At 54.3% G+C, this 14,236-nt stretch overlaps 1 protein-coding gene across 4 annotated transcripts in view; it reads right to left on the bottom strand.

Moving 5' to 3' along the window:
- The window catches only part of GPR160 (G protein-coupled receptor 160), a 46,814-nt gene extending 34,240 nt beyond the window's left edge, over positions 1-12,574 (bottom strand). Inside the window, exon 1 of one of the 4 annotated variants that reach the window (XM_077880302.1) lies at positions 12,460-12,574. The gene's annotated coding sequence lies outside the window, so the exon portion shown is untranslated. Of the gene's footprint in view, positions 1-1,935; positions 2,037-2,455; positions 2,475-3,841; positions 3,929-12,459 lie in introns of those variants that run through there. The other 3 variants (XM_077880303.1, XM_077880305.1, XM_077880304.1) reach the window with 3 other exon arrangements.
- Between the last annotated feature and the right edge of the window lie 1,662 nt (positions 12,575-14,236).

Raw genomic sequence — 14,236 nt, 5'->3', positions numbered from 1 at the left:
AAAATAATTTTTTAAAAATCTGATTATTTTCATTAAATATTTTAAAGATTTTATTTATTTATTCATGAGAGACACAGGGAGAGAGGCAGAGACATAGGCAGAGGGAGAAGCAGGCTCCATGCAGGGAGCCCAATGCCGGACTTGATCCTAGGACCCTGGGATCACGACCTGAGGCAAAGGCAGATACTCAACCACTGAGCCACCCAGGTGCCCCTTTATAATTTAAAGATTTAAAATATTTTGAACCTAAGATAACAGTGAGAACCCAATTTTAAAAACGAGCAGATTTAACTAAACTTTTTGCCAAAGAAGATGTCCACAGAATGGTGCTCAACATCATCAGTCATTAGAGAAATGTAAATTAAAACTGCAGAGAGACATCACCACACATTCACTTGAACAGCTATAACCGAAAGAATATCAAATGTTCGCAAGAACATAGGGAAACCAAAAACCCTCTTATATCGTTGGTCAGACTCTAACATTGTACAGCCACTCCTGGGAAAAGTTCGTCAGGTTCTTAAAAGGTTAAATATAAACTTACTGTATGATCCAGTAATCACACTCCTAAGAATTTCCCCAAGAAAAATAAAAACAAAGGTCCACACAAATACCTGTAAATGATCCAAAAGGGCCAAACAACTAGAAACAATTAAAATGTCCATCAACTGGTAAATGAATAAACAAAATACAGTACCTCTGTAAAATTAAATACTATTCAACAATACAAAGGGACAAGCTGCGGATACAAGTGGCAATGTGGATGAACCTCAAAACTATTATGTTAAGTGAAGGAAGCTAGACACAAAAAACTGTATAGTCTAGGATTCCATTTGTAGGAAATATCCAGAAAAGGCAAAAGACAGCGAGTAGATTAATGGCTGTCTTGGCTGTAAGCTGACATGAGGAAATTTGGGGGGGGGTGGGGAGGACAGAAATTGGAACGTGGTGATGGGTGTAAAAGTCTATAAAAATAAAACTATACATTTATGATGGATGGATTTTAGGGCATGTAAATTACACCTCAATAAAACTTTTTTTTCAAACTTGTACGAGAATGCTTATAACAGCTTTATTCATCATAATAGCCTCAAACTGGAAACAACCCCAATGGTCTTCCAAAAGAGAAGAGATAAATTGTGGTATATTAAAAAATGGAGTATTAGTTATTAATAAAAAACCGAGCTACTGAAACACATGACACGCATGAATCTCCAAAACATGTTGACAAGAAGCCAGTTTTGTTCTATTGTATACTGTAGTCCATTATAAAAGAACATACTGCATATTACATGTTCATTTATACGAAGTTCAAGAACAGGCAAAGCTCACTTATGGTGCTAGAAATCAGGACAGCAATTGCCTTTGGGGTAGGGAGACTGCGAAGGGGCAAAGAGAGCTTTCTGGAGCATGAAAATGTTCTATATCCTTTTTTTTTTTTTTTTTTTTTTTTTAGAGAAAGAGCACGAGCTGCAGGGCCGTGTAGAGGGAAAGAAAGGGAATCCTCAAGCAGACTCCCTGCTGAGTGCTGGGCTCTACCCCAGGACCCCGAGATCATGACCCGAGCTGAAATCAAGAATTGAATGTTTAACCAACTGAGCACCCTAAAATGTTCTGTACCTTGACAAGGATGTTGTTTGTCTGGGTGCATACACACGGATCAAAGCTTTACAAAAATTAAGATCCGTGCATTTTACTGTATGCACCTGGATGGATTTTCAAATGATTAAAAATGCCCTCCGAAATTCCATGCAAACCTTATTGCTCGGCAAACTCTCAATCAATCAATCAATCAATCACACTTATTTCCAGAAGGCACGGTACATGTCTATTTGGAAATTGTAACATGTCAAGCGGTTGATGAGTGGCTAATGATTTAATACTCATTTTTAAATGTTTTAACTGTATCATGTCATACACATATATTCAACTTACGTGTGTTACGGAACAGAATCAGACTCATGTATTCTTTGTACGTTCACTGGCTCCTTCGCTCCAAAAATATTTATGGGGGGCTCAAAATATTCTCTAGGCATCTAAGTTCAAACGGAAACTCAATTAAAAATACAATACTGAGGGTTCACTTCCCCTTTAGGTGGGACTCAAGTGCACCTTTCAGAGAATCCTGTTTGCTTCCCGTGAGCCTCCTCGTCTGGTCACGGGAAGAGACGGTGTCCGGCCCCCTCACCGTCCCAGCCTCAGGAAGCAGAGCCAAGGCCGCCGCCAGCCCAGTCAGCAGGTTCAGAACTAGTAGACGGGGCGCCGTCTGGGGCCTCCCGGAGCTACAGGTGCATCCAGCCCCCCCACCCCGGAGATGGCCCCGAAGGGGCTGCCTGGACAGTGGCTCCTCAACTCAGGCCTCGGGCCAGGGGGAAGGGACGCCAGCACCACAGGAAGCCACCCCCCTTCCAGTAGCTTCTCTTCCACTCCCCCGGCCCCTCCGAGGAGTCTCTACCTTGGAGTCTGCTCTAAGCCAGGCCTGGAGCCGTGAGGATGAATGAGGCACGACCCCTGCTCCCCAGAGCCTGTCCACGCCGCGTGGGCCGGGGCCCAGGAGGCCGGGGTACGTCCTATGCTCCTGGCACATTTTCAAGGGTGTTTATGATGTTTGGGGCCCTTGATCCCAAACCTGCACTCCAGGAGGTTAGCAGAGCAGCGCCTTTGCTACAGACTCCCAGGGCCCAGGGAACATTCTCCTGCACCCCACCCCCCGCCCCAAAGAATCCAAACAACTGAGATGCCCCACGACAGCGAAGTGGTCAAACGAGTTATGAAGGTCACACCATCCGCTGCCTTGAAAGACAAGCTTTGCAGGAAGAGTGTCGGAAAATGCTGACAGCATAAGGTTAAAGGGCAGCGCAGGGCTTCTCGGGGGGCATCGGCGGACTTCCCCCCGTTTCCCCAAGATCCTGTGACCCCAGAATCACGCTACTGCGGGGAATGAGCTCTCGTCCTCACCTGGAGTGCGACCCCAGGACCTGCTGGGAAGGGAAAATGCGTGTGGCCACAGAGGGCCGGGGTGATCCGCGCCAGGCCCCTGACGAGGAAGGCTGGGGCCTTACAGACCTGAATGTGCGTCTTGTTAAAAAGTGGATTCTGGGGGTGCCTGGTGGCTCAGTGGTTGACTGTCTGCCCTTGGCTCGGGTCATGACCCCAGGGTCCTGGGATCGAGTCCCACGTTGGGCTCCCTGCATGAGGCCTGCTTCTCCCTCTGCCTGTGTCTCTGCCTCTGTGTCTCTCACGAGTAAATAAATAAGATCTTAGCTAACTAAATAAAGGATTCTGATTCGATGTCTGGCATGGCCTGAGATTCTGGATTTCTGGCTCCCAGGTGACACCCAGGCGGCCGGTCCACACAGGCCACACACGGAGAAGCAAAGCTGGGGATGTACACATCCTGCGGGACAGCCAAGCTGCACTAACGGTGACTTTCTGGCTGGTCACAGGATGGGTGCATTTACTGCTTACACCCCCACTATGGTCATCAGATCCTTTGCAACGAAAATGTATTGCTTTTATAATCAGAAAGAAAACTTCCTACTATTCAAAGCCTGGGACTTGGTGATTATTCTTACAGGAGTCCATCCCAAATATAATGTGATGGAATTAAAAGGTAAAAACATGGTCTCTGCTCAACAGCACTTCTAACACCGAATGTGAGGTTTTCCACACCAAGCCGTTCTGCCTCTGCCCAGAGTGAGCGCAGACCCCACAGGGGAAGGGCTCAGCCCCACAAGAAGGCTGCTTCCCACTCCAGAGGCCAGCCACAAGTCCAGACTGTCACTTCCATTTCTATCAAGCTGAAAATTGGGGCTTCCCACGATGCCCTCCTCAGGCTTACCAGTTTATCAGAACGCAGGGCAGCACTTTACTATGACTGGTTCATCATAAAGGCTATGATTCAGGAACAACCAAGCAGGGGGGGGGGGTGAAGTAGGAGGAGAGGGCGCAGAGCTTCACCCTCCAAGCACCTTGATGTGTTCACGAACCCGGAGCTCTCCAAACCCCATGGCACAGGCAGGACTGATTAAATAATTGGCCATTAATGATTAAGTCAATCTGCAGCCCCTCAGTTGGGGGGAGAGAGGGGCTGAAAGCTCCACCCCACCCCTCTAATCACAGTGTAGGCTCCTCCGGCAAGCAGCCCCCATCCTGCAAGGGTCACCTCATTAGCATAAACTCCTGAATAATCCAAAGAGGCTTATTCTGAATAACAAGACACTCCTCTGGCCAGGAGCTCTGTACCAGAACCAGGGATGACAACCAAGTGTATTTATTTCCTATTATATCACAGAATCAAAGGTTTACATACGTGCAACTTAGAATGATTTACAATAGCAAGAACTAAGCAACCACCTAGTTCTCTACTATTAAAAGAATGGCTTAAAAAAGGGCTGAAATAGCATGTAATTACTACACATATTTGTAATGATAGGAAAAAATGCAATAAATTTTAAAGTTTAATCACAGTATGAGAACTTTAAGATGCTAATGTAAAATGAATTATAAGTTTATAAAATATTAAAATTGTTATTATTTTTTAAAGATTTTATTTACTTGAGAGAGAGTGAGAGAGCAAGCACCAGGCAAGGGAGAAGCAGACTCCTCGCTGAGCAGGGAACCTGCCAAACGCCGGGCTGGGTCCCGGGACTCCAGGATCCTGACCTGAGCCGAAGGCAGACGTTTAAATTTTTTTTTTTTTAATTTTTATTTATTTATGATAGTCACAGAGAGAGAGAGAGAGGCAGAGACACAGGCAGAGGGAGAAGCAGGCTCCATGCACCGGGAGCCTGACGTGGGATTCGATCCCGGGTCTCCAGGATCGCGCCCTGGGCCAAAGGCAGGCGCTAAACCACTGCGCCACCCAGGGATCCCCGAAGGCAGACGTTTAAAGGACTGAGCCACCCAGGCGCCTCCAAGTTAAATTTTTTTTTTAATTTTTATTTATTTATGATAGTCACACAGAGAGAGAGAGAGGCAGAGACACAGGCAGAGGAAGAAGCAGGCTCCATGCACTGGGAGCCCGATGTGGGATTCGATCTCGGGTCTCCAGGATTGCGCCCTGGGCCAAAGGCAGGCGCCAAACCGCTGCGCCACCCAGGGATCCCTAAAATTTTTTTTAAAAAAAGCAAAATGCAACAAAACTGGCAAGAAATATGCCAAACTGCTCATGTCTTTGGATCCTTGAAGAGTGGGGGGATTTTTTTTCCTTTCACCCTTCCGGGATAAAATGGAAAGGAAGGAGCTCAAATGTGATTAGGATAAACAGATGCGGGGCACTTGGGGGGCTCACTGGCTGAGCGTCTGCCTTTGGCTCAGGTTCTGACCCCGGGGTCCCGGGATCGAGTCCTGCATCGGGCTCCCAGTGTGGAGCCTGCTTCTCCCTCTGCCTGTGTCTCTGCGTCTCTCTGTGTGTCTCTCTTTATCAAAAACAAACAAACAAAAAAACAGATGCAAGGGTACCCGTGGCAGGTGGAGGAGGCAGTGGAGAGGAGCCGTCCCAGGGCTGGTGCCCCGGAGCAGGCTGCGGGGTGCGGCTGTAAGAGAGCCCGCTGGAAACCCTGGCTGGTTGGAGGGGAGAGAAGTGGGAGAAGGAGAAAGACGGCAGGCTTAGAGCGCAGGCTGCACCCCGTACTGAAGCTACGAGGCTGGATTCGGGGGGCTGGGGGCGGCCGACAGCCCACCACCCTCCTCCCTGACCCCCAGCTGACAACAGGGGCCACCTCTGCCTCGGATGGCTCGAGGCGCCCGGCTGCTCCTCCGCTCGGCCTCCCTGGACACAGCGGGTGCTTTCTGCTTCCTGGGGCCACCCTAACCACCAGTGTCTCCCTTTCCCTCCCGGCGTCGGGCTCCTCAAGGGCCTAAGGATACGAGCTCACCTTGACCTTCCCTAATAACGGCGTCGCTGTTATGCTGTATGTTGGCAAATCAGACTCCAATAAAAAATATAAATAAATAAATAAATAAATAAATAAATAAATAAATAAATAACGCCCACTGCTATGTTCCCACTTCTGGGCTCGTTTCTGGCCCGATCCTCGCTTTGCTGTCGTACCTCCCCGATAGGCAACAAGGGGCCGCAGGGACGAATGCGAGGAAACCTGCACCACGGCCCGTGATCCCACCAGACCACTCGCGGCCGCTGCACGACCGGTGCAGGAGTTGGCAGCAGCTTCGTCGCTTCTCCGGGGTGAAGGGTAAACCCGCCAGCGAACCTGCCCCATGGCTTCGCCGCTGGCACGGGGCAAAGCTGGACACGGGGCTGCACAGTCCTGGTCTGCCACCAGCCCCCCAGAGGCCTCCCGGTCCCCCCATCCCGTGCTGACATCGCCCGTGCTTCCACCGCGGGATGCCGTCCGCATCCACACGCCAGGAGATTCCATCCCTTGCCCCGGGTCAGGGTAGAGTCTAGTCCCCCAACAACAGGGCCAAAGCTGGGGGTTCAGGGCCAGGAGCCCGGGCCTCCCGCTTCACCGATTCCAAAGCTGCCGCTGCACCAAACACCCTGCTACAGCACTTGTCATGGAGAACGTTTCTCTAAGGCCACGGGGCTGCTCAAGAACAGAGCGGTCAGAGCTGCAAACAGCTCTGGGGGAAAATCTTGCAAATACGGGCAAAGGTGAAAGGGGCAGGGCTCTAGCAACGGCAGCGACAGCCAACACAAGGTGGATCCTTACCCCATAACGCAGGATGGGCCAGGGGACCCGCACGGCCCTACAGGATGGCGAGGATTATTACCTCTGTTTTACATAGGAGAAAACTGAGGCTCAGAGTGGTTAAAAAAAAAAAAAAGTTGAAGGACACACAGGAAGCAGAAGAACCAGAAATAAATCCAGCGACCTGGTGACAGCGCACAGGCAGGATGGCTCCGCCTCACCTGTCAGGTGTGGCCCTTAACCAATCAGCCCGCCTTCCCTCGCCACCTGTCCGCTGAACCAGGGACTAAGAAGCGCCTCTGAGGGAGCACGCACCTGTAAACTGGGATCTGAGTTCTGTTAAGGGATCCAATCAACTGGCTCTTCTAGCATTTCCCAAATACCTGAGTCTCTAAATGCGTGTCTTTCAACTAAACAAGGCGTTGGGCTTGCAGCCCTGCTTTGTTCTCTCCTCCCACCCAGAGGTAGGTACATGCTACACGGACAGTGACAAAGGCCTCATGACCACCCGACGCTTCCTCAAAACTACTCCTCGAGGTTCCACTTGGGGTCTCTTCTCTTCCTTTCTGACACCCCCACCCCCGAGATCTATGAATACTCAGACTTGGGGGGAAGGCCATAAAGATCAACACAGAAGCTTCAACTGTAATAAAACTCCTGATAAACACAGGGGCGAGGACATCTACTCTGTGACCCTTAGCTCAAAGGTTCAAGATGAGGATTAGGCCGTCCTTCAACCTGTATCACAGAAATTTCGAAAGGGCTGGGCCGTGGGCACCTCTCATTCCTCATTCTGCAGAGCGCTCAGACGGGGCGGCGCCTAGGCGGTGGGAGCAGCAGCAGACCTTCGCCGGCTGCAGACAGGTGCACACGGACGCAGGGTGGGGAGCACCCCCGCAGGTCCCCAGCACCCTGGGCAGCTACGGCGAGCCAGTGCACCAGCTCAGGGATCCAGGTGCGTCCCAGGCTGTTTAGAGACAGAGGGCTTCTTGGTGCCCCATCCCCATGGGGCCTCCTGGGGACTCCCAAGGTGCACAAGACCCATATTCCCCACTCACAGAGAGTTCATGGTTGGGGTATCGGGGACATTGCTCTTCTCCACCGTGGCTTGCCCACCACGCGGCACCCGGTCGTGTTGTACAGCAGGGGTGGGACACTAGAGCTCTGTGCGACAGGCACAGCAGGCAGAGTGTGGGGAAAGGATGACACACCTGGTGTTCTTCTGACACGGAAACCCTGCAGAGAAAGCAGGACTCTTCATTCCCGCAGGTGAACATGTGCATTTCCCCACTGTGCGTGGGACGAGAGCCTCTCGACCTGTTTTTGTTTATCCCTTTTTGGACAGACGGATACCCAGAAAGACTGCTGACTGCAGGAGAAGACGACAACGCCAGGGTGCTGGGGCCGGACCCCGAGGGTGGCGGCCACTTCAGGGAGGAGCGGACACGGCGGGAACCAGGGAGCACTCCTCTGCTCCAGGAACGCCTGTGGGAATCCCCCGGCACAGACTCGCTGAATCTCCCAGTTTTCAACACTGGTTCAGTGTGAACCCTCGGCTGGCCTGAGGAAACATCTGCTGGGTGAATACGGCCCCTGCCCCCAGTCTGTACCCAAGGCAGATGACAGAGGTCAGAAGACAGCTTGCCCGGACTGACTCACCCGCTCTTGGGTGTGCCCAGCTCAGCACGGAGGCTGGAGAACCGTGGAGTCACCGCGATCCAACAGATTTGAGTCTGATCCCGGCTCACCTCCGACTACCTGCAAGGCCTCAAGTGAACTATTACCCAACCTCCCGTACCTCCACGTCCGTCTGCAAGATGGGCTGATAATACCCAACGCTGAGAAATTTGTGAGGCTTCAAAATGTGTGTGTGTGTGTGTGTGTGTGTGTGTGTGTGGACGACCATGAACTCTTCCTAAATGTCAAATTTCCTTCCCCCATAGCTCTTAAAAAAAATAAATAAACAAAAAACCCCCAAAAAACCAACTTGGCCAACTCTCAGCTTCTTTAGATGTCATGGTTCTCCTCTGTTACAAACAAGAATAACCCTCCAGCCCTGCTGCTCTAAGCGCACCGGATGGGATGAAGTGGTGCAGATGGAAGCAGGTGCTTACAAATTAGAGAAGTATGATCGACCTGAACGCCAACACCCTTTCCTCCCATTTCGAGGCCCAGGATGCACTAATTTGCTTTCCTAAAGTGTTTCTACCCCTTCCATAGCGCGATGCGGGGAGAAGATGGAATCGCGGTTGTGGTGATTCTCAGCAATCAACTCCCCAGGGTCCAGTCCCCCACCCTCACAGAGGCCAGGAAACATTAGGTCACCGCCTGGTCACTTAGAGGCCCAGCAGGTTTGTTTTCTCTCTCCATGCTCTCCTCTTAGAGAACTGAGGTAGAACATAAAGTCACTTACCAGTTGCATCTTTCTCTTACCCACACAAAAAACCCGGAGCCACAGGCCAAACAACTACACTTAAGTATCATCGAGAATTCGCTATGACATTTTCCAACTGAAAAAGGATTTTTGTCAGTTCTCTCATTTCCCCACACCCTGTGACCAAACTGGGACATGCTTTGGCATTTCCTCAACTGACTTAAAGCATCTTTACAACTCCTTTTAGACTAACCATCCCAGCCAGGGCTGGGCTGATGGGCCAACCTAGCACTTTGACTTTCAACAATTACAGTATCATTTACTTAGTTTTTCTCTTAAAAGCAAAGAGGCATCAGGGACGCCTGGGTGGCTCAGTGGTTGAGCATCTGCCTTCGGCTCAGGGCGTGATCCCAGTTTCTGGGATCTTGCATCAGGCTCACCAGGAGGAGTCTGCTTCTCCCTCTGCCTGTGTCTCTGCCTCTCTCTATATATCTCTCATGATTAAATAAAATCTTTAAGGAAAAAAAAAAAAAGAAAAAAGCAAAGAGGCATTAAAATCAATTCCACTGCAACTACTAAGAAATGTAGGTTTATCTTATGCCTCCCCCTACCCCAAACTTGAATGGCCCCTTTATGCAATCACATTTCCAAATTACTAATCAAGCATGACAGGATGAGTAGGAATTGTATGATGAATCTACAGTGAAAAAAATGAGCAAGTTGGATAAATATACAGATATTACTTCCCACGTCCCTCTTCTTCAAAGCAAGGTTCTTGGAAAGCAAAAAGAACAGTGCAGAATGTTTTAGGAGTCAATATTTCACTAAATATTTATACGTCTTGATGCCGGAGGCAAACACGGTGAAAAGGGCAATACAAATATAAGATTTCTTTCAGGCAATAAGTACATCTCCATTCACCCCATGATTTGTTTTTATAATATACACTTTTTATTTATGTATACCATGTTTCCAGAAGTATACACAAAACTTAAATGGGTAAGTTGTATGTTTACTACTCTGACCTGTTTTTTTTTTAAATGTTTTTATTTATTTATTTATTCATGACAGACACAGGCAGGGACAGAGGCAGAGGGAGAAGCAGGCTCCCTGCAGGGAACCCCATGCCAGACTCCATCCCGGGACCCCAGGATCACTACCTGAGCCAAAGGCAGATACTCAACCACTGAGCCACCCAGGCGTCCCTCTAAGTTCTGTTTTTTGATGAGCATAACTTAGAAAGGATTTGGGCAGTTCTAAAAATTTGCTAACACATTTTACACAACCTGTCTGTTGGGACACAACTCAATTCCCAGCTTACTAATACCCTTTGTATAAAAAAAAGCTGACCCAGCATCCACCTGCATCAACTTGATCCCCTCAGCTCAGTCATGCTCAGCAACACCCGGTGCCTTCGTAGCAAAAATAAAAAAAAAAAAAAAAAAAAGAAAAGGAAAAAAAAAAAAAAAAAAAAGCAGCAGCAGCACCGCAGGAGGGAAAAAAGAAAAAAAGACTTTACACCCGATTTACAAAGAGTGAGGGTGTGCACAAGGCCTTGAATCCAGAAACACTAGCAGTGCCTTCCAACTCTACCTTCTGCAAAACAAAACAAAACAAAACAACAACAAAAAAAGTGGTGATGTTACTTTTAAAGGAAAATGCTAAACATACCAAAGCAGAGACACTTGTGTAAGGAATTCCACAGCCCAGCCTTCATCCCGCTTCAACCAATAACAACTCACAGCCCCCGTCCTCGGAGCTCATCGCTCACTTTTGCCCCTGCAGCCCTCTCCCCAAACTGGATTATTTGGAAGCAAATCCTGCCCCTATATTTCAACTTCAGTATGTATTTCCAAAAGATAAAGGTTTCTTAAAACCAACAACAAAACAAAACCGTAACACCGGTACCAAAAATAGCTAAGCAAACCTAATATCCTTCAGACGACCAACTAGCCGGCCCAATCCCCTTTTATCGGCTCAATTTTTCATGGACTTTCCTCCCTTCAAGTCAGGACCTAACCAAGCTGGCGCCCTGCAGCGCCGCATCACCGGGGCTGACACCCGCAGGTCCCCTCCCGGCCGCTGGCGCTCGGCCGCACCCGCCTCCACCTGCGTCCACCGGCCTCGCCCGCCGCCACCTGCCGGGGCCACCCGCCCAGGTGAGAAAGCGGAGCCTCGGCCCACGAGTGGCGGGGCGCAGGCCCAGGGGCGGCCGCCGGGAGGCGGGGACCCCCGAAGCCCGGGCCCGGCGCCAGCGCCCCGGGGTCCCGGTCCCGACGCCGAGGGCCCCCAGCGCGCGTCCCTGTACCGACCCAGCCCCCCCCCCCGCCCCGCCCCGGTGCCGGGAGCACGGGCAGGACACACACCATTTCCGAGACATCCCCTATTTTATACTGTTTGGAACCCACGTCCACCGGAAACACGGGGCGCGAGTGTCTGGCCAGCCCGGGGGGGCCCCCCCGCTTCCATCCCCGGACCCCAAACCCCGCACAGACCGCCGCCGCGAAGGCCCCGTGCTAACCCGCAAGCCCGGGCTCAGTGGGGGAGGGGGCTCAGCTCCGGGGAGGGGGGGCTCAGCTGGGGAGAGGGCTCAGCTGGGGGAGCTCAGCTCCGGGGGGGCTCAGCTCGGGGGGCGGCTCAGTTCGGGGGGTTCAGCTGGGGGGAGCTCAGGTCGGGGAAGGGCTCAGCTGGGGGGGCTCAGCTCCGGGGGGGACTCAGCAGGGGGAGCTCAGCTGGGGGGGCTCAGCTCCGGGGGGGGGCTCAGCTGGGGGGGCTCAGTTCGGGGAAGGGCTCAGCTGGGGGGAGCTCAGGTCGGGGAAGGGCTCAGCTGGGGGGGCTCAGCTCCGGGGGAGCTCAGCTCCGCGGGGGGCTTAGCTCCGGTGGGGGGGCTCAGCTGGGGGGGCTCAGCTCGGGGGTGGCTCAGTTGGGGGAGCTCAGCTGGGGAGTGCTCAGCTCCGGGGTCGGAGGCTCAGCTGAGGGAGCTCAGCTCCGGGGAAGCTCAGCTGGGGGGTGCTGAGCTCGGGGGTCGGAGGCTCAGCTGGGGGGCTCAGCTCCGGGGGGTGTCTCACCTGGGGGGCTCAGCTGGGGGGTGCTCAGCTCGGGGGTCGGAGGCTCAGCTGGGGGGGCTCAGCTCCGGGGGGTGTCTCACCTGGGGGGCTCAGCTGGGGGGTGCTCAGCTCGGGGGTCGGAGGCTCAGCTGGGGGGGCTCAGCTCCGGGGGGTGTCTCAGCTCTCCGCCAGCGCCCCCCCCGCCCCGCGATCCCGTCGGTGCCGGAGAAACGCCAGCGTCCGAAGCCCTGGAAGAGAAATTCGCCCGCCCTCGCCGACGCGCAGGGGTCCCGCGGGCCAGGGGCGGGCGGCGCGGGGCCGGTGCCGGTGCCCCCCGCCCCGGGCCCGCGCGCAGCGGCGAACCGCCGGCCCCCGCACTCACCCCGCGCGTCGCGGCTCCCGGCTCGCGCTCCGCGTCCCCGGCGCCCGGCGGTCGCCCCGACACCTGCTGCGCGCGGCCCCAGGTGGCCGCCGGGAGGGGGAGCCCCGCGCGCCCGCCGGCTCCGCCCCGAGCGCTCCCCGGAGGAGGAGCGGCAGCGGCGGGCGCGGCCCCGGGGACCCCGCGGCGACCCCGCGGCGGCCGGGCCGGCTCGGACCAGGAAGTGCGGGCGCCCGAGCCCGGCGGCCGTGGACGCGCACGCCCCGTCGCGACCCCGGCGGGAGGCCTGCTGCACGGCGCCGCCTGCCGGGGGGGCGGGAGCGAGCGAGCGAGCGCGCGGTCCGCGGGGGCCGCCCCCGCCCGGGGAGACCCCCGGAGCTGCCGCGGGGCGGGGGTGCGGGGCGGCAGGGCCGCTAGGACGCCGCCTTGGTACCAAAATCTGCAGATAGCCCGGGTGCAGGTAGCGCAGGCCTGTTGCATCGCCTTCCTTTTTTCCAACAACGTGCTACGATGTTGTATTTGTTCAGAAAGTGTTTGCTTGGGACGCCTGGTGCTCAGCCGCCGAGCGTCTGCCTGCGGCTCAGGGCGGGACCCCGGGGTCCCGGGATCGAGTCCCGCATCGGGCTCCCCGCCTGGAGCCTGCTTCTCCCTCTGCCCGTGTCTCTCTGCCTCTGTCTGTGTGTCTCTCGTGAATAAATAAATAAAATCTAAAAAGAAAAAGAGTGTTCGCTGGACGCCTACAACTCGTGGGCGTTTAAACACGTGGAACGTGGTCCGGGGCCGGGCCTGGGCGCGCTGCCGCGGGCGGGGGGGGCGCTGCCAGGAAGGACCCAGGCCCCCGTGGGAGGGCTGCGTGGGGCTGTGCCACCCCAACAACGCGTGTTGTGAGTGACGGTTGGCACGTCAAACGCATCCTCTAGAGAAACAATTAGTGTGATGGTCTTCAGATTTAGAAAACTGAAGTTGACACTGTGGGTTGTTTTTGTGAACAGCCTGGTGTTTGGGACCCTTTTTTCCTCAAACAAGCAAGTCCGTATTAAACCAGGAATTTGGAGGCAAAACCCAACAGGACGTGAACTGTCTCCGCGGAGATGCCGCGGAGCGAGGCGGGCAGCGGGCCGGGGGGGGGGGGGGGTGCGGGGCCTCCCAGGGAGCGGGCCGAGCTCACCCCGCGGCCAGCCCCCCTCCAGGGCCCGCTGAAGCCGAGCCTGGGGCCGCGCGGCGCGGAGGCGCCACCCCCTGCCCGTCTTGCAACAACTCCCCAGCGGTGGCACCAGAGCCCCTGGGATCCCCCCGAGCCCCTGGGATCCACTGGAGCCCCTAGGATCCGCTGGAGCCCGTAGGAGCCACTGAAGCCCCTGGGATCCACCGGAGCCCCTAGGATCTACTGGAGCCCCTGGGATCCACTGGAGCCCCTAGGATCCGCTGGAGCCCCTAAGATCCACTGGAGCCCCTAAGATCCGCCGGAGCCCGTAGGAGCCACTGAAGCCCCTGGGATCCACTGGAGCCCCTAGGATCTACTGGAGCCCCTGGGATCCACTGGAGCCCCTAAGATCCGCCGGAGCCCCTAGGATCCACTGAAGCCCCTGGGATCCGCCGGAGCCGCTGGGATCCACTGGAGCCCCTAGGATCCGCCCAAGCCCCTAGGATCCACTGAAGCTCCTGGGATCCACTGGAGGCCCCGGCTCCTCCTCCCCCGAGCCCTTGGCTCCCTGAGCCCTTCTCCGTGGGGCTGCCGCGGCTCGCCGCCTTCCTGGAGCCCGCTCCCCTCGCTTCCCAA

This window comes from Canis aureus, chromosome 31 (genome assembly GCF_053574225.1).
Source record: "Canis aureus isolate CA01 chromosome 31, VMU_Caureus_v.1.0, whole genome shotgun sequence".
NCBI classification, from domain to species: domain Eukaryota; kingdom Metazoa; phylum Chordata; class Mammalia; order Carnivora; family Canidae; genus Canis; species Canis aureus.
This window is presented reverse-complemented; position numbering and strand designations above follow the sequence as displayed.